Genomic DNA, 25,317 nt, shown 5'->3' on the forward strand with positions numbered 1-25,317 from the left:
ACTGTGTTCAGTGAGGAGATGAATTGTTCATCACTGAAGAATCAGTATGAGAAGTTCCTCCAAGTTTCTACCAAGTTTTAAGTTTTCATTATGGTGTACTGGAGAGAAAACACAGTATATCCTCATGAAACCTGCTAATATATACAGGTTAAACCTGTTCCACAGACTGGGTTGCCAGGCCTTGGTAAAAAAAATATGCTTGATTCTAAATTAAAATGAGTTATTTAATGTATTATTGTGTGCATAGTAATTACAAACACAGGCTTAACAACATGTAGTGCTTTTATAAAAAAGACTTACCTACAGTTACTATAAAGTTGTAGAAAACAGAAAATCTCCAGAAGACTGTCACTGTCTTCCTCCATATTTTCATTGACTCAAAATAAAACCAACGTCACATGCTGAACTTGCGCTACTGTATCTTGGAGTTTGTTGCCAACTCTAGCTGATGATGGACGGTGTTTACTCTGAGCTTTTCAAAGCATAGCATCTATCATGTTATTAATGATTATTAAAATTTAAAACTTTCAAACTAACTGCATGAAATTTTCAGTGAAAACCGCTTACTTTCTCATAAATAGAAACATAAATCCACCCTAGACAAAATTTTCCTGGTGGGTGGATTTGTGTACCTAATAGAGTAGCAATACAGACAAGCTACTGGGAGTAAAGGTGGGCCCTTAGTTTCACTTGTTTTGTCTCTTCTGTTTCGTCCTCCTACTCAACCCATCCTCAAGAGCTGCTTACCTTCCAGATCTTTCAAAAAACAAAAGAAAGAAAGAAAAAAAAAAACAGCTCGCTTGTAATTTACATTTCCATATGCTGCCAGTGGCGCCAGGCAGAGTGGATAATTGGTTTGAAAGTGGTGACTGTGAGAGTAGGATAGAAAGGGATACTGAGAAGGCCTAAAAAAAAAAAAAAACAGAAAAAAAAACAAGCCATTACAGGATGGATTCATTTTTCCCCTTCACTCGTCATTTTGCTATGCTGCTCTTAACCACTTGTGCAGCTGAAAAGATTTACCTTGGCCTCCTATTCTCTCTTACACTGTGCCTGCCTCCCCCGGAGCCTCACTCCCTCCCTGCTTCGGCCTCATCCATATTCATACTGCGTCTGCCTCTCCCTCTCTCGTTCAGTTTTTCTAGCATGCTCTCTCTTCCCATGTCTCACTGTGTCACCCACAGCATGCCGTTAATACACCAATTAGTACTAAGAGCAGATAATGGACTATGTCATATTGCAAAAGGAAAAGAGAGACACAGAGACGGCGTGATTGAAAAAGAGAAAAAGAGAGCAAGATTGAGAGTATGAATGAGAAAGCGAAGCGAGAGAGAGACTGGGAGGGGGTTCCTTTATGGATGCGGCCTTTGAAAATGTTGAATTTACTCTGAACATCCCAATGGAAAGAGAATGATGGGAAGAGCACCATGGTGGTCACAGGTTCTTGTAAAAAAGCAGAAGGGTTACACTAACGCTTTGCAGGGCCCAAATGTGAATATCTTTAGGTTTTTTCTGCACTCTTAACCCCTTTCATTGGTTTTTCTACCCTTTTAATGCCACATGGTTCCCTTTCCTACAATAGGGTTTAATATTTACGCCTACACGCCTCTCACTGTAAATGCAGGACAGAAAGTAAGGTGTTAATACACACAGTTCATTGATTTGTGTGAAACAGCGCCTTATTCTGAAATGATGCGTTGCCGGTTTTGATATAGACCTTATAAATACTAATATTGTTCTGGTAATTATTGTTTACAACATATTGTAAGATGTAAAGAAGTCTTGCATAAAGAGTATTTGTGTTGTGTTTTATGGCAAAGGAGGTAATTTGTCAATCAGTGCAAAACAAGAAGCTGTATAACTGTGAAAATTGGGACTATTTACAAATAGAGTAAGGTGAGGTTTAAGGTGTAAATCATGGTTCTGCATAAACATGAACTCTGACAAGGAAAAAATGGCATTAATCAAACATGAGCCAGAACAAATTAAAAAATGCCAGCTGTATGAATCAACTTTCCTTTTCAGAAAAAAAGTCAAGAAATATTCAGATAAACAAGACCACTGATGATTTGTTGATTAGGTTTGCCTTATCATGCAAAACATCGCTGTATTGAGAATATAAATGAGACACGGAAGAGAAATAAGCAAATACAATTATTATTAACAGAAACTGAGATTTTCCGAATCATAATCCAGTTTCAATAAATCTATTCAGTGTGAAAACTTCTCCACACAGTTTACTTTAATTATTTTTTCTGTCTTCCCCCACTTTTATCAACGCTTATCTGGGTTATTTTATTTGTGTACAAGAAAGAAAGTAATTATGAAGTGATGTCTACAAACTAAGGTCTATTTTCTAATATAGCTGGTCTTTTCCACCGGGTAATTTAAAAGCATTTCAGCTTTTGCAACCATACTCAGAAAGACGGAAGGCAGATGATAATGATTTCTGAGCACAGTGAGCTTTACTTTGGAAAATATTTTATTCATTCTGAAAACTCATGGGCAAAACATGCATTTGTAAACATCTTAATGAGTATGTTGTTATGCCTAAAAACTAACTGTATACTGTTTGTCTGCACATGTAGTTGTATTCTTATAAACTATTCATTTTAAAGTATTTTTTTGTTTGTTTATATTTCAAATAATTTGACTTTCAATGTATTTATGAATAAAGAGATGAAGTAGAGAAGAGTACACTATTTGTAAGTGGTGCATGCTCATGTTTAGAAGGCCAATCAGCACATTTGTAGTCACTACTGTCGTTGCTAAGAAACTGGGGTGCAAAGAACAACTGCTCCGACTTTGCAAAGCCTGACTCAATGCTTTAGATCTGTCCACGTTTTTGTTCGTAGTAGCGCACTTTACAGTGGTGAGGTTAATCTACAGTTTAATTAAACAGTACACTGGGATTTTGCATTAATAACATCTGATTCTGATAAAACATTGATAGAGAGTGAGATTCAACTAGATTCTGCGACCTGTTTACTGACGCTATGAATAGGGCAACCCATGAAGGTCAGCTGACTAGATTTGAGAACAGTATAACAGAGTCAGTGCTGTGTGACAGAGGGCTATGTGGCAAAGGCATGTCGAGCCAATTCAGTTGGATTTAACATTTCCTTTTATAATAGAAACTGACAAAATAATTTTCAGTGTGGAGAGAAAAAATGCAACATGCACTGTGCCCTGCAGCAATTACATGCATGTGATATGGAAGTTGAATAATTTCATCCGGCAGCAGAGCTTACCCTTTGTTCACCTGGAGACAAAAGACTGCATGGATTTATTCAGAATTATCATCACTGTGATCTGAAATTAAAATTCTAAACAAATCAGTGTTATTGATTTACTGGATTTGAATCAAATACTGCAAAATTGTTCCAACTTTAACAGGGACCCAGATGCAACGCACGAATCTGCCTGAAAGAGAGACTGCATAACTTTTACTCGGAAGAGGTTCCTGGAAAACAGCACACTATATTTTCTCATCAACCAGTTTCTATAATGACATCACCACAAAGTGAACTGGAAAGATCACAATTGGAGAGCAGTACATGTCTATATTAGCTTCTCCTTGTATTATTTAGATGTCTTCATTTCTTACCATAAACCACAGGTCACAGCAGAAAGAGACACCAAATTCCAGATTGATTGGAACAGGATGTGTTTTTATTGCTAGTTCAGTCAGCCTCTAATTCGTAGGACAAATAACGCATCATCTCCTCTTTCAAAGGTTACATAGTTTTGCTGTAAATTGATCATATCCGGTATGAGTAAAGTGTTGCAGTAAAACATGGTCTGCATATATACATGATGTGTATATTCCTAGAATTTTCTGTATGTTTAAGTTAGTGGACACAAACATACCTATATAAAGGAATACAGTGTCCCCACAATAATTCAAATTGTCACAACTCGACTGTTGCTTTACATTTAATAGGTTTTGGGTTTGGAGGATGGTTCTACACGCATCACTGCCATGTGGAGGTGACAAGATCATGTCTTCTCTTGACCACTAGGATTTTCAAGTTACTTTACTTTGAGATGTCATTTTTATCCTAAATTGATTCCTTACATTTTCACTTACTGTTTTAGACATCACAAACTACTTAGTTAAGGTTAGGCATTATACATTACATTTAATAGCGAGGTCTTCAAAACAAGATGGTCCAGGTTAGGAAAATGTGATCACTTGCTTTGAAATAGACACTAAAGAGATATTACATCAAAATGACCACAAATCATATTGAAACAAAGTATTTTAAAAGTTGAGCTGTGTGGGACAAACACACACACACATCAACAAAAAAAGACTATTATTATTATTTATCAGTATGAATACAAAGTTTCCTCTTTCATGACTTTACCAGGCTCTTACTTTAATGTTATTATAATACCTTGCATTGCTTAAATGTTGCTGTGCACTCTCCTCTGAGCTGGGTAACTGATGCAGTGTGGTACTTAAAGAATTACACCAGTTATTACAATATAATGTGGTACTGTGTATAACATAAATGCTGAAATGAAACTGTTGGACATGTGATCCATGGCCTCACCAGCTTGAGAGCATACAAATCTATAAATGTATTTTGGAGCCTATACTTTAACATGTGTTTTGTTGCATTGTTTGTTATCACATTGCCCGCAATATGTGGATCTTTCTAATGTGTCTGATCACTAGCTTGACAAATTCTACATTACCTGTAAATGCTCCAAGTTAGTTGAATTCCCAGTGACTTGAAGTCGAAATGTCAGTTTACATTGTACTCTGTATTTTAACACAGAATAAGAAAAAAATCGCTTCTGCAAGTGAAAACTAACTTCTTAGAGTTGTGCATAGAGGTATTTCAACAGGATGAAGAGAAACGTTCTTCCTGTGCTAGATTTTACAATTCAGTCCAAAAATGATAGTAGTTTTATGACTCATTCTACTCCAGTGAAAAAGAGAGTAGCTGACTCATGCCCCTGTGAAGAGTTTTAAGATGTTCACAGCTTTGTATTCCACAGATTGTTTTCTTTTTCTTTTTTGCTCTTACCTGAGCTTCTTGGAGAGCACCTGGACTACTAATTCACGGCACCCCTTCAGCTCAGTGTAAAACTCCATTTGGATTTTTTTTGTAACTTGCATTGAAAGAACCAGAAAATTAACCTTTTGAAAAAAATCCAGCTGTACCTGTGGAGACGGCAGCAAACTGCGATTTTGAAGACGTAGTTCTGAAAGAGAATCTGCGCTTTTGTCTGTAACACTAATTGCTATGAAATTTCAGAAAATACAATAAGCCTGTTGATATGCATTTAAATTCAAGGTACACATAAGTGAAGAATCCACAGGTCTAATCTCATTCCAGATAAATTATCGCTGAATGGTTCCATTTAACTGACTCTGACACTGTGTTATTATGACTGGTTTATTAATTTACATTACCTGCAAATGCTGCAAGTTAGTTGAATTCTCAGTGTGAAAATTGTGGGATTTTGTAAACTAATCTTTTTTGTTCACTGAAATACACTCAGAATCCCACTCTATTTGGAATGAATGAGTCTCAGCTCTTGCTCAGCAAGGTTCAGTCATACCCTGATTTTCACGCTGCTCCATGACTACATATTTATCTTTTTTGGTAACAAGCGTTTTCTATTCAAACCCTCATGAAGTTAACGCAGCAGGAGCAAGTTGTTGCAATGCAACAACAAAAGCAATGCGTTGGATTTAGAATTTCAGCTGTAAAATTATACTTTTTTTTTGGAAGAGGGGTGTAAAAATTGTTAGAAATTATATTTTATCGACTCAAGAGTAACATCAGAGATATTATCAGAGATAATATCAGATCAGAGAGACTTAAGATACTTCATGAATAAAGTATTCACGTTTTTTCTCTTGCAGGTCATTCTTGAGAATCACACCACTGCAATTAAAGTAATTTTGCAGGGCAATCACAGACGACCTGTCTGAGGCGTTACAGTGGTTCATGAACCCCACCTTTGGAAACCACGTGGGTAAGGCTATTGAAAAAAGGTGCTATATCAAGAAAGCAAGTAACCAGTAGGCGTGCAGAGGTGGCATTATCGTGCGTTAAGTAGGTTTGCTCTTAGAAAGTGACTTAAAGGATATTTTTGGTCACCAAATTGTAAACTTTGATGATAAACGTGCTAGGGTATAATAAGCCTCAGCTAGAACTGTGGAGGCTGGAGACATTGTGAATGGTCCTGATGAGAGTGTGCGCTGCCTTCCGACAAAAGAGGGAAAAGAGACGAGTGATTCGCTTTGTGCGTCAGGACGCACAAGACAACCGCATATGTCCTTGTGCACTACCCTAATTTCAACGGGTGATCTCGAACCATTTAGCTGCATGAGGGTGAAGAGTCGTCAGTTTGGGATAAAGCGTGAACAGAGGCACGCCAGATATTCAAGAGTGAAATTTGTCTCACATGCAAACGTTTTATGAGGGCGGCACATTTGTTCACACGCTCACCTTCCAACCAGCGACGGACGGACAACACGATATACAACTTAATTAGCCTACGTTACCGTTTCGTAGTTTAATACTCCGAGCATCATCTTCGCCGTAGTAAGGTGCATGTCATTATCGATTTTATCCAGGACGATGGTGGCGTCGCTGTTATTTATTTTGATGCCCAGACGGGCGCATTTTCGTGACAATCGGTTGTATCCATAAGGATTTTCCACCACTGCCTTTTTCATATTTTAGTCGGGTGGATCCCCGCTTCCCCCCCGTCTTTGACTTTTTTTTTATCGGTTTTGTCCTTAAGGTAGCTACCTATCAATTTTTAATTCTTATGCATACACACGACGACGGTACCAGAGAGGAGAAAACGAGTGATAACCAGAAGGGAAGAAAAAGAGACGGAGGCAAGTGAGGAGAGAAACGACAATGAATGAGACACACTAAGCTATCGAGCGGAAGGAGATTGGAGGAACAGAGGTAAGACCGTCTGACAGTTTTTTGTTATATATGTTTTTTTGTTAATACATGTTATAATAGAGCGACTGTGAGAACACGAATTTTTTAAGCTGCAACCGGGCGTCCCGTATAGCCTCCATGAGGTGTTCAGGCGTGTACTCCGATTTATTTATTTAATGTTTTATGGTTTGACAGACACGGAGTTCATGTTTACAGTGCGTCAACTGCAGTCGCTTCTTATTTAAAACCCATAGTGACTATTCTAAATAATTCCAATCTTGGCGTATAGGACTCTCTTTTGTGGGCCCATACATTGCACCGTGGCCTGCACGCAAACAGATTTTCTTATATATAAATGCAGTGTTTGAGCTTGGGGAAGACAATTTGCTTGCCCTATTAAAGCTATATGGTGGAGGACTTTCAGTTGACACCGGGGCGAATTGTGAGTCTGGGCAATAGCGCTCCTAAGAAGTGACGAACTGAGTGTTTATCATTGATTATTGTTATCATTGAAAAAATAGATATTCTGGAATGTTGGTAGATGAGTTTGAAAAGCATGCATGTCGCTCCTTTCTCCCCTTCCCTCCCTATTTATTCCGTGAGAGCAAGGGATCCTTCCAAGAAAGAAAGAAATGAAGCATCTCATAGAGCATTAGTGGAATAAACGCATCAGAGCGAAGTGTACAACCCCAGAGTGAACTGCTCTGTCCAATCCCACATCATTAATCCTGTACCTCGTCAAATCATTACCTAGAGACTAACTTCTTTCATTGAGCAGACCTCTTAAAAAGGCGCCCAAGAAGTCTTTGAGGACTCAAACTTATATGAAACCCCAATTAGAGAATATGAATCCCACAAATTCAATTCGGATTCATTCTGGCTCATGTCTTCATATCACATCTCTAAAGTATGAAAATACACATGGAATCATAATACATCTACATTTAATCAAATGTGGCCCTATAATGTGAAGGGGTTGATGTCATGATAGTGAGGTGCTATTATAATATTACTATGCTGAACTAATTCCCAATTTAATAATATAACGTGTAATAAAAAGGCAAACCAACAGCCTATATTGTTGTAATGGTAGATGAAATTAAACATTTGTCTTTCTGTGTTATCATGATGAAATTAAACCTGAGGAGTCAAACAAGAAAGATCCTGAAAATAGTTGATTTCAGCCTGTAAGCCTTTTTCCTTATTTCACCAAGGTGCATTGTGTTTGTCCATCCAGTTCTTGGGGAAAAATTGGCATGTCGACTATTCTGAAGGGGCCGAATGAAATTCAAATTCTTCAGGTGGTAAAACAGCAATATTGCAACTGTCTGATTGCGTTATCTGGGCTTTCAAGAAGCCAGGCTTGGAATTGGTTTACTGCCAAACACACTCCCCAGGAAGACAGAAGGATTTATTTCCCCCTTGTCTGTGTGTCACGTCAGCATCAGAAAAATTATTCTCGGCTTTCAGTTGTTGAATAATAGTCATATATTAGCATCGCATTAATGATCATCAGGCATTTAATAAGTCACTAATCATATTTTGATTTATTTCAGCATGAGAGTGTGGAGCCTCTTTAATTTTGTGGTGAGGATTTGGTAACCCTAATGTTCTACTGTAAGAACTAGTTATGAGGTAAATTCTGTACTCTGTACTCAGAACTCAGAATTTTACTCATTTTTTCCCCCAGAAAATGTAGTTGTTGTTGTAGTAAAGAACATCAGTTTAATCCGCATGCATTCACACATACTACGTGAACACTGTGTGTGTGTATGTTTGTATATGCACACATGGAAGTGCGCGTGCACACACAAATACTCTTTTTATGAATCCGAAAAATAAGTCCCAATATGAGCACTCTTACATTTTCCTTAGCATTTTTGTTACTCTCTCCTTTATGCAATATTGATGTGCCTCCTACAGCTCTTTGAAAGCTGACTAAATGAATATGTTAACAGAAAATAAGCAGAGGCAAAGCCCTGATATAAATTTCAAAAAATGACCCATGATGTTTCAATCTCTCACAAGAGATTACATGAATTGCATCTATGCTTGTTTGAAAAATAATAATATTCAACTGATTTAAGAAATTATGTAAATGTTAGGTTTTAACATTCCACAGAGTTTTTTGCACCATGGCTAATAATTATAACAAGCAATACATATTGAATGCTACATGCCAATAAAAGGAATGATGATTCTGAATGAGAATGTATCATTAACCTGTGAAGAACACTGACTTTGGCTTTTTGAAACAGCAAGACAATAGATTATACAAAAGTTGCAATAGGCTTTTAATGTCAAATAACAATTAAAAAAGCTGGGAGGAATGTTTTATAGTTAATTTTATATTCTATTTTGAATTTAAAAAATTGTTAAAATTGTTCTGCTTTATCGTTCAAAGTTATTTAATTATGCTGTAGCTGCTGCAGTTGCCCTTTCCGTCTCCATTTATTAAGAAATGTAGCACAAAATGAAATAATAGAAAAATGTGTAGTGTAATACAACATCATTTAATTACAGCTGTCCATCAGGGAAGAAAAGTAAAGATTTTTAAGAAAGAAACATACGAATCATTCATGATTTACAGTACATAAAATGTAGTCGTTTCACAGTTCGCGAAAACAGTGTAAGCAATGCTCCTTTGATATACTTAGATGTAGATATCAAATAATTTTCAATCTTTAAAGTTTATGGCAGATATAGTCTTAAAAGCCACACTCACCAAACAACACATACTTTGTTGAAATCACAAGCTGTCTCTATATGTTTATTCAATCTCCACGACAGACTTATCGGAGAATATTCTGTGCCTGTACTGAACAGAGGATTTTGACAGAGGCACTGCTGTATATTCTGATGGGAGACTTAATCTCTGAGTTGCCTTTTGATGATGAAAGGTGTGATATCTGATTAGAACTACAAGCCTGGCATGCTAGTCTTTCAGTCCTGTACGGGGGAATTTATTTTATGTTACCGTGTCCAATGGTCTATTATGTTTATCGTTAAATGTTTGTGATTGTAATGAATGGAAAACAAACCTTTGGGAGATTGAATTTGATCGAGATGTGTATTTCTGACCTTTCTTTGTAATCTTATTTCATCATAGCACACAAAAACCCTTAAATGTCTTTTATAGAATCATTGCAGTTAATGATTAGAGAGCTCTCTTCAGGCTATTCCATCTCATTGGACCAGAGATATGTGGAGGAAGATGTGGCGGCAGTGAGATGCATACCTATTTTTATAGTCTCCCATGAGATGATGTGCACCTGTGCACCCCTTGTGCACGGGCAAATAGAGGTCTTCTGTGCCCCTTTTTTTGTAATATCAAAATTCTCTGGCAATTTTTCTCTGGACTGACCTAGAATCTTGTTATTGTGTTGTGCCTGGTAGCTTTACCTCACTCCTTCCCTTTATACGCAGCGTTGTTTACCTGTTTGTGGCAGTTCTGTAGTTGTCACAGCCTGATAAGACTTGTACTGACAGGAAAGCCATTATGATTATAATGGCAGTTATTGTGATTCAGTGTTTTACCACAGCCAACAAAACACACTGGAAATGGTTTTTAACAGCCGTTGCTGGTCTCATTATTGTAATCAAAAATACCCAATTATGTTTACTAAGGCTATTTGTAATGTGTTGGCTGCTAGATTACATTTTGGGAGCATGAATATGCAGTAATGGGTTGGAAATAAAGGGATAAGGAGAGGAAAAGAAAATATAAGAGGATGAAGAGGAGAGAATGCAGGAGCAGATGGGAGCAGCTCATAATAGACAACAGACAGAGACTGTATTTGCTGTGGAAATTAGGTGCAAAAGCAATGGACTATGCACGTCCATTTTGACGCTCACAGTCTTAATGCTGTAGAGTTCTCGGTGAATGTTGCCATGCAGTCATGCAGCATCGTACAAATGTAGCTGCTCAGCTCTGTGGTCTCTGTTACATTTTGAGAAAGTCTTGAGGTTTGGGTTTAGAGAAGCCAATCTTACAGGAATCCTATCACACACTAATTCAATTAATGTGTTCCAACCATGAGCATGTGTAGGCGCCAGCATGGTGAAAATGAACAAGAGCAACAAGAGCACAAACAAAAAAAAAGAAAAGAAATCAAAATCGATGATGACTCTTTTTCATAAATGGAGTGGGTGTTAAATTAGGTGGATTGGCCCCTGTAGCAGCACACTGGATTGAGTGCCTGGTGTATTTGGGTTTTGTCTATTGACTGAGAGACGACCTGGTTGAATAGCAGTGAAAAGGCGCAGTGATGCTCAATCAATGTGACCAATCAGCCTCACCAGGATTTCATTCAGTTTAACACAGATTTGTCGGCAGGAAGGGGGCCGTGAATTGATGTTCAAATGTGTCACTGCAGTTTCAACAACCACAGTATAACCTCTCATTGTAATAGTCAGGTCTTTTTTTCTTTGATAGATATTCTGGTCATTTTTGCCTTATTTAGATAGTTACAGTGGATTTGTAGAGAAAATACCTTAACCACCTAATGGTTAGCTTTGATAACCCCTTTGAGCCATTCTGGTTTTCTATTGATTTTGTAAGAAGCAACTTAAAAAATCAGCTATCAGTCCTCTCTCTTAACATGTTTTTCATAGGTGTTTTAGGCTCTGTGGCAAGATAGGATTTTGAAGTTACTTCAAACTAATCATCACCAATCAGTGTAATCTTGTCCTTCAGGTTGTTTGGCATTTTGGAAAACCAGTTATGGCAGCTCCTGCCAAAAGTGTATAATGGCATGTGGCTCTTAATACCATGAGCTCAATTCTAGTCCCTCCATACCTATTGTAAACCACAGATGCAATCTAAGAGGAATATATAGATACTAAAATATGCTTATGGTATACAGAAAACAAAAATGTTTAGAGGCACATTTTTTTTTTCCAAATGGAGCAATTTGAACTCAAACACCGAAGTCTCTAAGGAGCTGAAAGAAGACAAAGAAAACAAATAAGAGGAAGTCCACCAGGGAGTTAAACCCTCGTCCTTAGGTAATTGGAGTTGCTTTCCACATCCAAACTGTCCATCTGAAAACAGAGGAACAAACAGATAAAAGGCAGCACAGATCAATTGACCTAATAGCTTGTCCAATCAATCCTTATGTTTTTCTGATAGCTTGATAAAGGGTTTAGACTGGAGTAACAGATGAGCTCCTCTAATTGGCTCGACTAAAACAGACAGAGCAGGAGCCCAAGCGGTAATGGCAGAAGTAGTCGTCACTCCTCCTTACACCTGATGCTCTTATTTTACCAGTGTCAATACTGACACCTTTATCCTCATTACCTTCAGCTTACTCTCATGTACTGGCCCTTCATCAGCTGCTGCAGGACTCCAATGTTTCTTTCTTCAACCTCCGTTGGCATACTGTCTTTCTCAAAGTCTGCCACTGACCCCTCAGTCTCAATTACACTACATATGGTATCAACGCATCTGGTCAGGCAGTAGAATTAGGAGAGACATGTCTATAAACAGCGATGTCGACCTGAGATTCACCTGAGTCATTCCGGCGAGGATGGCTCCAGTGGGTTCATATTTGTGTCAGCAGCGGTCTCCTCTGAGTATATGGTGTTGAACTGGTGTGTGCTTGTTTGTGTTTGTGCATCTTGTGTTCCATGCTGTGAGAAGAGGTGTGGGACCAAAAGAAGCTGCTTGTTTTCGTGTTTGCCAAGATGGGAGTTCAAGGGAAGCAGTCAGAGAAAAGAGACGAGTTAGTGGAGGAGGGAGATGGAGTTCCAAGCGAGAGGTGTGAAAGAGCACTTATATTCATAAACAGCTGCAAAAACACCTAGAGCATTATACATAGAAAAGGCAGATGCCAGATTAGACAGAGGGGGGAGATTCACTACGACGGAAAAAGTCCATAAACACAAAGAGCAATACATTTTGAGTGAGTGAGAAAGAGAGAGCACATCCAGGGTGGATTAATTAAGGATTATAATTATGTTGGGACTTTGTTTCACCTGAGACTACCCAGTGCTGCACCTCTCCAATCCTCATGCCCTCTGCTCCTCTGCACATATGGACACAGGAAAATACTACTCACTCTTGCTTTATCATAGATTCACCTTTCTGACACTGTGCACATACATGAATAAGTGCAACAGCATATTAACCTATCTGCTGTTGTTATTTTAATCAGCCCACCAAAGTAATGGTCTTATAATGTTAGCCTTTGTACTCATGCATCAAACGCATCTGTATTCAGCACAGTACGTTGTACAATAAGTTCTGTCTTGAGGGAAAACTGGAGTAGGGACAAGATAGTGGTGCAAATTTCTCATATTTGGTTGGTGAATTCAAGTCAGTGTGTCCTTGGTCATGATAACTGTAGTTAAAGGTGGGGTAGGGGTTCTTTTTCTGGAGCATTTTTTTACATATTGCTTGAAATACTCTTCACATCCCCATTGCAGCCAATTAATTAAAAGTTTTGACACAAAAATGAAAAGTTTTAGTGGCCTCTAGAACGAACAATCTAGGAAAAACACTATCCAATCATACTGAACGGACCGTTAACAATGATTGGATTCTGATGCGTCTATCAAACTGCAATCTGCTCCTCCCTCCCCCTCCTTCCCCCTGTGCGCGTACCCTTCTTCGTGAACGAATTACGCGTGTCCAGAATCTTGGCAGGAAGCTAAACTAGAGCCAGCTTGGCTAGACCTAGCATTATTAAACGGTTCATTATGATGTTGAAAGGTATTTTCTTACCTGTGAATCCGCCATGAGAAAAAGTTAGCAAAAGTTAGCCAAACCATTCGATGCTTGCTGTCAGAACAGCGCTCGTGCACCTTCGTGCTCGTGAACAAGCATTGCACGTTCATGTACTCTAGAGGCGTGGCTTCGGGGGGAAGTCTGAAGAAAGGGGTTGGGACTTTTGACCTGTGTATTTTCAAAATGCAGCTTCGCTGGACTCAAAATCCAGGATCTCCTACCCTACCTTTAAAGAGCAACTGTATAAGTTACCATTTATATCTGTGTTAGTCCCTTTTACCTGTTAAAACTGACATATCACTGTATAAAGATTATTTAGTAAATGTGATTATGCATCAAGCAGACAAAGAAAAATATAATGTATTTGTTAAATTTCCAACAGCCCAATTAAATTATTGCTGCTAAATACTCCAGCATCTACTTCAGAAAGGTTCCAGCTGTATATGTCTTAAGTTGCATTTGGACCTAGGCGGGTAGCAGAAAGTGGATTTATTAGAGTAACTAGTTGGAACTGGCTTCTGGGAATGATAATGAATAAAAACAGTCAAAAACAGGCTGTAAGGACAATAAAGAGCTGGTGAGCTGTATAGATTGACATCACAGAAAAAATAATTGTTAGATTTCTCCCTATGATACAAAGATTGGACTGAGGCTAATATTCACTGTCACCACTGTAATTGGATTAGGTTTAAATTTCCCAGTAAAAAAATGCAAAAATGTCTACAACCAGACTGCTTTCAGATTGTCCACTCACACACTCCCTCGCTCACAAGGAGATGGATGCAACCAGCTGCAGATGCATTTCGGACACATCTTGAATTCAGTCGTGCTTCATAATTATGTAATAGATATTTATAGTTACGTGTTGCATAAACAAATGACAGGAGGTTATTTTAGCATTAAACCTGAGGTGATGGACAACACAAGTTTTCTGTTTTTGGTTGAGAACATGTTGTGACTAACATCTCTCTCCAACACTCGCAAAACTTTATGGCACATATGTGTGTTCATCTGTATTTTTCTCTAGGTATTGATTATGAACTACAATAACATTAACCATAGAAAATTAAATCATGTATATCATAACAAAACAACTCTTGGTAAACAACAGTTTTTAGAGCCACTCTGGTACCATTGCTGTGGCTTGCATACAAATTTTCCAAAAGAGAGCTTTTTTACAACTGACCCTTTAAAATAATTAGGATTTAAACAGAGCAATAATTGATACAGCAATAATTGATGATAATAATTGATGATAATTTCCCAAATCCTGCGTCTCAGGCTACAAAAAAGACTAGCCGCTTCACCGTTGAGATGTCTGAGGAGTATTATACTCACCTGGCATCCTCAACGAGAAAAAATTCACAATAACAAGCTGCAAACGTTATTGTGAGTGCTTGCTAGAGAGAATTAGCACACTCCATCAGCCTAATAGCTGCTGGCTGCAGGCAGCAAAGCGTGATGATCCTTGTCAACTGGTGTAGTGTACAGCTTCTGTACACTACTTTTGTTTACCATGTTATGGGTTTTGCAGCGCACTTTATAATAAATTAAATATTTCACCTGAAATTTTGAACAGCATTACAAAATAGCTGAGTCCCTGTATAGTGGACAATTGTGAATAGTCTACAATAATAGTGTATTGTGAACAAGTGGACAATTTAAACGCATCCCCAGTTACAGAATTAACATTATTATTGTTAAGTATTATGCCTCTAAAACTGACAATACATGCTCAGGGAAAAATTGCAACGCAGCTATTTTAGCAACTAAGAGCTTGTTCACTAAGCATCTCTTCATGATGGGCACCATGACAAACCAGATGATAAATAGTGAAAAACATATTTCTAATTGAATACACTGGCATGTCAGTAAATATAAGAATTTTCTAATAATCCAGAAACAATTACTATTAAACAACTTGTGCTTCTGTAGTGTATTAAAATTAAGTTAATGTATGAAATTGGAGCATTTTGTGTTATTTGACCACAAAAGACACTTAAAAGACCAAATTTTAACCTCCAGTCACCTCACAACTCAAAGAAAATGCAGAAGAGACACAAAACATAGAATAAACTGGCCACAAAAAGCACGCATTCACACATTTTCTCCAGCCACGGAGGCATTTAGGGAGCAGAATGGGAGAGGATTTAATTGAGTCTTTGATCATTATAGAATTACCATGTGCCTTCTTGGCACCCTGTTTATTGTTTCATGGATTAATCATTTTCATTCAACAAATTGTGGAATCCACACAGCAAATCAGTGTGCTGCCTGCTTGACATAGATATGCAGTTGGAGCAAGGGAATTTTAATGTGTTCTTGCCCTCCAATTGGCTCCAGTCATCCATGCGACTTGATTTATTTGACAGATTGGTTTATTGATTTACTGAATTAATGTGGTGCCAGTTTAATCAGTGTGCTTTAGAACTATGCAGAACTTGACATCTCTGTGAACTCAAATGAATTGAGTGTACAGTATTGATCTGCTTATCTACAGTATTTATTCAGCTATTTGTCTAAGAGCTGATTAATTCAGTGTGCAATGGAATGTAGAATGTGTTTATGAGGCTATGCAGGTGTTTTTATTTGTGTATCTAACTCTTTGTGTATATTTACGTAACTGGTTGGGCATCTGTTATGGTCTGAAGCTGTCAGCCCGTTATTGGAATGGCAGTAATTATGATTTATACCTCTTCTTTTCTAAATCCTGCTGCTACTGTGTGTACTAAAATGACAAATTACATGCAGGCTCAGCACATATGTGTTGAACATTAATGCTCTTCTGTACACGCATACGCATACAAAAATACGGAAACACCGCAAGTGCAGTGTATTAAATGCAAGTACGGGGGCTGTGCTCGAATGTTTGCTGTATGAGTTGTGTGGTTGTAACAGCAGCATGTGCCGTAATTGCAGTTTGTATATTGTTGGATTGGAGCAGTGCTCAGCACCGGCGTGGTGATTGAGCAGTATCTGTCAAATTGGGCATGAGGAAGGAGAGCTGTTCTCTAATTAGAGCTAACTCGGGATGGATATGGATGCTTTCTGACAGCTGTCTCATCTAATTCTGCTGCCTATAGAAGAGGAGCAATTGTTTAGAGATGTTTGTTTAGGCTCATTATGGATGAAAGTAAAAGCTTGTTACACCTCTCTCCGACTATTTCTAATGTAATGGTGGACAACTGAAGTTGCTATTACATAGCTGTAAATTGTTCTGCATTCTTTAGAGCGAGTTTGATTTGAAAAACATTTTTGTCAGTCTTAGGCTCAGTGTTTACTTATATATTTTTAAAAGCAAGGGACTTGACCGACGTTTAATTTTTTACAATGTAAAAAAAATAAGGGGAAAAAATTCCGAGAAACAAAAAAATCTAAAATGCAAAAGGCATGTCAAACCTTTTTTTGGTTTGACATGCCTCAAGGTTTGAGTCCCGTGGCAGGTCATGAAACTGTAGCAAAGTGGACTCTATTAATTTGTCTTCATGGGCATGACTCAGTATGGAAATAACAAAATGGAAGTGCACACACAAGCAAATCACCAGTGACCAGTGATATATACAAGAAAATATATTGTTAAATGTGTTGTTGTTGAACTGATGTAAGACTGGAACACCACCCTATTAAATACATGTCATATTCCAAATTCACTGCCGACGTTGGTCCTCTTTTGTTTATTAACGCTAACTTTGCGTTGAACGTTTATTAAGAAAAACTGGAATTTTTGAATGAACTCTTCCCCCTTTTCTGCGCAAACTGAATAAATCAGTTGAAAGAGTTTATTTCCTCAGAAACATTTAGAATTAGGAATTTGCAAGATAGACCATTTTTAATTATCATTTTTTTAAATAGTATTTTTAGAACAAGGCATTTCACTTAAACAGTTAATTAGGGCTGGGATATCATCATGGATTACTTTTAAATGCACCCAATTTACAACATCCCCTACATTTTAGACGTCTCTTTTCTGTACATTAGTATGTAATGACTCACAACTGTGGTCTAAGTACAAAAGAAACTTCCAAATGAAACATTACATTTAGAGTTGTGCTGTGTATTAAAAGAGAAAAAAATAAGGGTAAGCCTATTTGCACCCCTGGTACAATTAGCACTGTATGCTGATTGTACCCTGGTACAAATAGAAGTGAATGCTATTCGTACCCCGGTGCACTCAGCAATGTGTTCTATTGATACCCCGTCTGGTGCAATTAGAAGTGTATGCTATATGTACCCCGGTGCAATTAGAAGTGTATGCTATTTGTACCCCGGTGCAATTAGAAGTGTATGCTATTTGTACCCCGGTCCAATTAGAAGTGTATGCTATTTGAACCTTGGTGCAATTAGAAGTGAATGCAATTCGTACCCCGGTGCACATGGCGATGTGTTCCATTACTGTAATACCCCCTCTGGTACAAAATGCAATGTATGCTATTTACACCCCTGTGCATTTACACTGGCATATTGATCACATAATTCAATTTTAATGCAAAATCTGCAATGGAAATGCCTCTTTTATGATACTCGCATTCTCATTTACAGAGCTATGATTTTTGTTTCATGGTTGCTTTGGTTATATAGCTAATAATCATAACGAAAAATGGGAGAGGTGATTTAGTATGAAATGATAGCTAGTTGAACCACTGTCTCCCGTATGGAGGATTACGTCACTATCCATTAGGCCAGAGATGTCCTCAGCTAAGAGTTAAGAAAGACATCTATATTTCAATTTAAAAAGATATTAGTGCCATCAGAATTCTTCGCTTTCTGATGAAGAAAAAACGAATGTCCGCAATGGCCTTTGTGCTCACGAGCAAGGTGTTTTTGGTGGTAATTCACGGGGTGTGAAGAATCACAGATCTATAAAGAACCTTCTTTATAGATCAGTGGTGTGAATAGTGTAAGGCTATTGTACCAGGGGTGCTAATAGACATTCAGAATAATGTATGCTATTTATAGCAAAGTGTGCTATTTACACCCTGGTGCACTAGCTAATTGTTGCAATCAAAACTTCCGTTTGAGAACTGAATTGTTTTTCAAATTGCGCGCCTTCTCTGCAGAGACGTTGGTATGCGCACTATCACTTCTCACTGCCAAAACGCATCGGGCAAGAATCGAACCCGGGACTCCTGCATCTTTACCCAAATCGCTTACCAATACGCTAGTTGATCTTATAACATAGCTGTGGTGTGCAGGTAACTTTATAGTCAATATGGCTGAACGTCATGATCGCGAAATTTCTAAAAACTAACAAACTGACGGTTGTAATGTGTTCACTGAACATCGATTATGAAAATAAAACACAATGTTTCCATCTAGTTTTTAATTGGAACAGATATTAGTGCCGAAACCTAGCAGTATTTTTCACTTTCTGATGACGAAAAAACGGATGTCCGCCATGTTTTTTTGTGCAAGCCAGCAGCTTTTATTTTGGTGTTACGTCACGGGGTGTGAATAGCTCAGCTGTGTGGCCAAGGCTATTCGTACCAGGGGTGCAAATAGACACTCCGAAAAAATAATTTGTGTCCATCTGCAAGAAATGCAATGATGTTCCTTCTGTGTCCATTACTTGATTTATCTCCATCTGTTTCCCTGTCAAGTTGTTGAATACTTTCACACTGGAAGGAATTTTCTTAAAGGTTTGTTTTCAGCTATATTAAACCTGTTCTTGTGTGTGGATAAAAGGCCTAGACAAGTAAAAAAAAAAAAAAGCTCCTGTCTGATTTAGCTTAAGTCTGCTTGAGTTCAGATATATAAGATGAAGTAACAAAGAGATTTTCAATTATAAATTCCTGATGCTCAGACATATTGTGAAACCTACTGTCGATATTTGAAGTCATTGTGATTATAAATCAAGCAAGGGCATCAGTAACTTATTAATGGAGGATAAACCTAACCATGTAAAGCAGTTTAGTTATTTGTTTGATACTGTCCACTTTTATATTTTTTAGTAATTATATATAAATACATTTGTATGTGCATATTATATTGCATACATTTTGAATCCCTGAAATTTTTAAACTGTAGAAATGAACAGAAATGAAAACCAAATCTTTCACAGAATGCTTTTTTGACAAAAGGGCTGCTTTACACCCAGTGGTTATGTGCATCTTAGTAACCTGATTATAACCAGATTTAGTCATTACTCATATTATTGTACCAAGTATGAAAATGTGTTAACTGTATTACTTAAGTTGAAATAAAGCCAGAATTGAAGAAAGGAGAACTCAATTCACTGACCACAGAAATCCATTGTTTGCTGTATATGGCAGCACCGATTTCCACTTGATTTTTTATTTTTTTTACTCTGTGCACAGCTGTGTGTTTCTGTACCAAACAGAACTACAATGGACTACAATTGAATAACCAAGGGAAACGAAGGAAAACGTATTCGTGGCAGGCCACAATAAACTGGTTTCAGCGATGCAGCTTGAAGCAACACCGGGTGTTACATGACTCTGATGCTAAAAACATGTTTTGCTTGCCTGCTTTGCATCAAACAAATCACAAGAACATATATACGTATACTCAGTAAGATGAGTTACTGCAATCCATAATTGTATAATTGTCTTAAGATGGTTACTCACAGTGCACAGGAGGGTTTATTTGAACTGTTTCACTCAGGGATACTACTTGTGGTCTCTGTCTAGCTTGCAGACAACATTTTTAACTCCCTCTTTTCATAAGCATGGATGCTTTTCATTGTAAAATCAATCTGAAAGCATCCTTGTTCTATTTTGTACTCTTTTTGTTACCCTTTAAACAACTTTTTTCTGGCCAGACAGACTATTCTTTGAATAGTCTAAATAATTATAGTCCTCAGCCCACACACATACCTTTTTGCTCACCTACTGTTTGCAGTTTACAGACATAAATGTCTATGTGCTCATTGGTTCTCTTAATATGTGTCTGTTTACATTTTCTTGCCCCTTTATCCTGCACTTACATGCACCTGTGTGGACTTCACTTCCTGTACAAGTGTATTTAACGTTTGCCCTACATCCACCTTCTCTCTGCTCATGTGCCCTCCTCCCCCACTCACCTTTTGATGCAAGCAGATATGGATGGAAATATAAATGACCCCTGATGAACCCAGATATTGAGCTGTTTTAAAGCCGCAGGCTTTACACAATATCCCTACCTTGTTCCAACATGATGTAGAAGGAGGGGTTAGGGTTTTTCACTACATCAGGGTTATGGGATTTATGACCCTCGTCCTGTGCAACAATCTTTCCCTCCACATTTTTTTTCCCACTGGGTAGAATTAGCAAGCGAGCAAAACAAACAAATTACAAGAAAATAAACGCAACATATAATAAGCATGTAGTGACATGGAGAGAGGGTTTTCAGCAGGATATAGGCTGAGTGAGGGAGAGGGAAGGAAGAACAGGGTATAATCTTCTCTCACTCTCCCCAGGCCTCTGTTTTTGCATTTCCCTCTAATTTTCTTCTGCCCTTCTGTCCCCTCCACCCTCTGTGACTCGCTGGTGGGGCTCTCTGAAGAGATCATCTCAAAGCATGGGCAGTGTGAGACAGATGGGTGGATGATGGATCTGACGTGATAGACAGCAGGGTGATGGATGGCTGGCTGGCTGATAGGGGATTAATGCAGTGTTGAGGCCTCTGCTGCACAGCGGATGGCTTAGTGATAGATAGATAAAACTGACGAGCGGATAAACAAGAGAGCGCTAATCCACGCCCCCTTGATGGACAGAAAATCAAAGTGAGGGAAAAGAGCCACAGAGGGTGAGGTGGCCCTTTATACTGTCATCGCAGGGTGTAGAGCTTTCATGGGAGGGAGTGTAAGTGGACAAAAGGTGAGAGGAGACCGGGTGCTGAGGAGAGTTAAAAGCAGACATTGTGTTGCAGTTATGTGTCAGCATGGGTGAGAAGTATCATACTGGGCCAGTTTAGAGATTAATTATTTTATTTAATAATATCACTTTAAATTTATATTTGTAGCTTGGGTTTTGGTGATGTGGCATGGTGGGTGACAGTTTGGGCTGGTGAGATACTTTTTCAGAGATGGCGAACAGTTTTACTGCAGAGGTGAGATTAGGCAAAGCAGCAAATAGGTCATAGTGGGATGTGATGGAGTGATTGGACAGTAGATAGTGGGCTTTAGTTGGGAATAGAAGATAAGAATGGTTCGTGATACCATCAGCACAACAGCTTCACCTTCTGTGTAATGTGTGGAAAAAAAGGATTTAACTAATGAAATTGAAAAAGCCTGTTGTGAAGAGAGGACCTGAAAAAAGTGAGGGAGTGGAGTACAAGAAAGCTCTTCTTAAAATAGGGAGCAAGCAACCCATCCTTGTGTTATTATCGAGCGCTAAGCTTTGTCTCTGTTCACCATTTCTGGGGACCCCAGGGGTTCTGGCATCGATCTGGTGTGCTTAGAATGCACTTCAGTGTCACCTATTTAAACACAGTGGGCCAGTCGCCAACAGAAACAAGCCTTTATTTAGAAAGCCTTTGATTTTGGCTACACACATGACAATCTGATTAGCACTTAAAGGAGCTCTTAAGTCTTATATTGAAATGGAAGCAGTCTATACAGAAAAGGAAACAGTAGTCTTGGCCAGAGAGAATTATGGACGGCCAAAAGAGAGGTGAGGGATTGTGCCATCCTGGGGGGTTGATTAGTGGGTGATACAGAAGTGTGTGACAGAGACAAAAAGAAAGGAGGAGATTGACAGAAAAAGTATTTGTCAGGGACCAGTGAATGCGCAATAAAAAGAGTGTGGATGAGAGAGCAAGCAAGTGACTGAAGAGTGGTGGCAAAGAGTGGAGGACCAGATGAGAGCACAAGTGGCTGGGGTAATGACGAAATGTCAGATGAATGGATAAAAATATTCATGAATAAGTTCTGAGAAAATGAACAAATTGCCAAGCAAACAAAAGGATGACTGTGTAGCTGTGAATGTTCACACTGTTTCTGCGGGCCTGATGCACATGTACATGTGCCGGTATATGAATGAGGGAGGCATCATGGAAGAGACCAAGTGAGTGAGTAATAGAGGTTAGTGATGGGTGTGTTGACAGAAAGTGTCAGCTTTAACCACGCTGACCTGTGGGAAGAGGCTGCATGCACAAGTGGCTGAATTTGAGTGCCAGCTTGTACGTGAACTGATTGTAAAATTGGATGTGAATTTCAAGTTGGATGTGAAATGAACGTAAATACGAAAAAAGTAGGTGTATGGTGTTTGTACATTTATCTTTCGTTGTAAGTCTGCTGTCGTTTCTACATTATTTCAGATGAGTCTCAGATGAGTCTCGGAATGAGCTTCTTTCTAGTCCCTTTGGCACATAAATGCGGCTACATTTGAACACTTAATTTCCTCTGTGCTGTCATTATTTTTCAGGGAAGGTATTCTATCCTTCTCTCTTTTCATCATTGAGTACCAAAATCAAGGCTAGTATTTTTAGTTCAGATTAAACTCTATTACATGATAATACCAACTTTCTTGCCATGCTGATAGTGGGAATCCATTTTGTTGCATGAAACAGGTGAGAATATTCACTCTTGTGGGGAGAGAAATGCTAAACAATGTCAGTTCTTGATAAGAGAAGAACTGTTACTAGAGAGCGGCCAGATCATTTATTTTTGCTTTCTTTCGCTTGGGGTGCCAGTAGCCAATTTTCTTTCAATGTCAAAAACTTTCTATCCGCTTGTTTTTGTGTACCGTATGTGCGTGACACTAGCAGTGGGCTGATGTTGGGACATTTGTGATGAGGCTGTTGTCTGTCCTGTACAGCTACACTTAACCCCCACCTCCTGTAACTGTAGCAGCTAAACAATACCGCCCATGAAATGTCAAGAGAATTTGCATGGCATATATGCACACACATTGTTCACTGTCACCCCTCTGTCGGACCTCCTCTACCGGCTTTTCATTTTTTCTCTGCTCGCTTTTCTCTTTCACCTTCTGGTTATGCTGCCTCCTGCCCACTTCACCATCCTTGGCTGCAGCATTTGCGCTTGACCCTGTCTTTGTCTCCTTCAGGGTCTGTCTCCTGGTAATCAAGCTCCATTATTTATGCTGTATCGTGTTTCACCATCAATTCCCGCAATGGAACGGCTGAGACAGATTTCCTTGACTGTCACAATAGCAGTGAAACTCAGCAGAGGTTGGAAATGGAATTAGCCAAAGATGGAATTTAATTTTCACCATCGTTGTCTCTGAAACTTGTCTACCACCCAGACACCGTGACTGGCTTTGGTAGTGCTTTCATTTGGTGTGTGTATGAGTGTGTATAAGAGATTATTTTTGTGCTCCACTGTGGCGACTGTAGAATTTGTAATTAGATGCACATGTGAAAGTACTATTTTTTGTCAAACCACTGTATTGCCAAAGTAATGCAATTTTGGCTAATTTATGAAAGAAAGTCTCAAACTGACAGAAGTTCCAGTGAGACAGTGGGATGTCAATACCTCAGTCCATTATGCTGTATAATGGACAGCATAGGTGTTTTTTTTTTAACATTTTGATTGATGAAAAATAAGCAGGCTCTGCAAAGCTTTTCTGCAAAGTCTACTGCGAACAGTAGAAGGCATTTTGAGTGCCAATGACGAAAAAATAAATACAAATGAATATCCTACACAAGTCAGTCAATTACCAGACTTCAGCCACAGCAGCTGGCAATTCTTTGACATGAAACATATAAGTGAATGAATGAGTAAATAGATAAATGAATAAGAGCTGCTGGAGTGTGAATCAATGTTTATGGATCGGCATCCATAGACCTGCTGTGCCGCAGATAAAATGTATGTGGTGGTTGTGTGTGTGACGAAGGCTGGTTTGAAAGTTTTAGTGAAGCCTTGAATTTGCCGTGAGCTGTAGGCATATATGCATGATGCGTTTGTCATTGGGAGTTGAGAAGTGTGTTCCAGTGTGTGTATGGTGTGTTTGTCAGCAGTTTTCTTTAGTAGCTATGGTGGTTTCTCTTTGGTGTTTTTCTGACTTCCCTGCTCTCCTTTTTCTCACTCCTAACACAAAGATGATCAATACTTGAATTAATGTGTAAGTGAAATGGCAAAACATGTCGCAATGGCCATGGCATGAGCTGTGACCACACCCTAAGATCCCTCAAACCAGCTGGGCTGAGCAAATCAAGAAACAGGAGCAGAGAAAGAAAAGACCCAGATTGTGTGAAGCAGAGGAATTAATTGCTCTCATTAAAGAAGTTCACTGGACTGCATTAAACTTTTTAGAATTTTTTTTGTTGCTTTATTCGTTGGACAAAATGATTAGTCAAGAGGCAATTATGTCTTGCTGCATAGATGATGACCCTTGACAAGGCATGCTCAAATGTTGGGAGTGAATGTAATATCAGGTATAAATCACAGTTGTTCCAGTATGGCAGGCAACAGGCTTGGGTAGCATATGAGCATTAACATTTGTATGTTGTGTGTGCATTCGAGTGACAGGGTGTGAATCTCAACAGGCAAAACAGTGATTTGTGAGTATAGCATTCCTGTGATCTGTTCTGATCAGATCAAGCAGAGCCATTAATGCAACACAGAGCAAACACCACACTGCTCTTTCTTTATCTCTCACTTGGCTTTCTCTCTCCCAGTCTCTGTGCCCCCTATCCTGTCTGTCTCTCTTTTTTTTTCTTTTCACTGCAGTAGGAGCCAGCTTTGCTGCAGAGGGAAAGATGGAGTAA

The 25,317-nt window shown here is 38.6% G+C and overlaps 1 protein-coding gene across 3 annotated transcripts in view; it reads left to right on the forward strand.

The window, feature by feature from the left end:
* The first annotated feature begins 6,063 nt into the window (after positions 1 to 6,063).
* Positions 6,064 to 25,317, forward strand: part of adgrl1a (adhesion G protein-coupled receptor L1a) — a 95,844-nt gene continuing 76,590 nt past the window's right edge. For all 3 annotated transcript variants that reach the window (XM_075454761.1, XM_075454763.1, XM_075454762.1), the window contains exon 1: positions 6,064 to 6,944. The gene's annotated coding sequence lies outside the window, so the exon portion shown is untranslated. The remainder of the gene's footprint in view (positions 6,945 to 25,317) is intronic.

Source organism: Odontesthes bonariensis, chromosome 21 (genome assembly GCF_027942865.1).
Source record: "Odontesthes bonariensis isolate fOdoBon6 chromosome 21, fOdoBon6.hap1, whole genome shotgun sequence".
NCBI classification, from domain to species: Eukaryota; Metazoa; Chordata; class Actinopteri; order Atheriniformes; family Atherinopsidae; genus Odontesthes; species Odontesthes bonariensis.